The following is an 894-nucleotide window of genomic DNA, read 5'->3' on the forward strand; positions in this document are numbered from 1 at the left end:
GTGCTGCTTGTGTGCTCGTTTGGTGCGGACCTGGTACCTCTTTCGTGAAGCGGCAGCTGAGGAGACTCCGGCGCTGGCCATGGCCCACGAAAAGCCCAAGGAAGGAGTCAAGACTGAGAACAATGATCATATTAATTTGAAGGTGGCAGGGCAGGATGCTTCCGTGGTGCAGTTTAAGATTAAGAGGCGTACACCACTTAGTAAACTAATGAAAGCCTATTGTGAACCACAGGGATTGTCAGAGAGGCAGATCAGATTCCGATTGGAGGGCAACCAATCAATGAAACAGACACACCTGCACAGTTGGAAATGGCGGATGATGATACAATTGATGTGTTCCAACAGCAAGCGGGAGGTGCCTACTGAAAAGGGAAACTGCTTCTTTACTCCAGAATTCTGTTCTTTAAAAACCAAGATTACATTCTCAATTAGAAAGCTGTAATTTGGTTCCACCACATCCTGACTACTATCTTTTTTTTTTTTTTTTTTTTTTTTTTGGAGATGGTGTTTCACTCTTGTTACCCAGGCTGGAGTGCAATGGCACGATCTCAGCTCACCATAACCTCTGCCTCCAAGGTCCAAGAAATTCTCCTGCCTCTGCCTTCCCAGTAGCTGGGATTACAGGCATGCACCACCAGGCCTGGCTGATTTTGTATTGTTAGTAGAGATAGGGGTTTCTCCATGTTGGTCTGGCTGGTCTCAAACTCCTGATCTCAGGTGATCCTCTGGCCTCGGCCTCCCAAAGTATCGGGATTACAGGCGTGAGCCACTGTGCCCGGCCCAGTCTCTGGATTTTTAAGATAACCCACCTCTTGAAATCTCAGATAGGGGCTGGAGAGCTTCCTCCCAGAGCATTGCCCACACACACAGTTTTAAGGAATGCATAGACAGGTA

At 47.7% G+C, this 894-nt stretch overlaps 1 pseudogene across 1 annotated transcript; it reads left to right on the plus strand.

Annotated features, from left to right (window-relative positions):
* Positions 1-6: 6 nt before the first annotated feature.
* On the plus strand, positions 7-465 carry LOC105515865 (annotated as a pseudogene). The gene has a single exon (XR_001002404.1). The product of XR_001002404.1 is annotated as a small ubiquitin-related modifier 2 pseudogene (transcript).
* The last annotated feature ends 429 nt before the right edge of the window (positions 466-894 follow it).

This window comes from Colobus angolensis, unplaced genomic scaffold (assembly GCF_000951035.1).
Source record: "Colobus angolensis palliatus isolate OR3802 unplaced genomic scaffold, Cang.pa_1.0 Scaffold27, whole genome shotgun sequence".
Classification (NCBI taxonomy): domain Eukaryota; kingdom Metazoa; phylum Chordata; class Mammalia; order Primates; family Cercopithecidae; genus Colobus; species Colobus angolensis.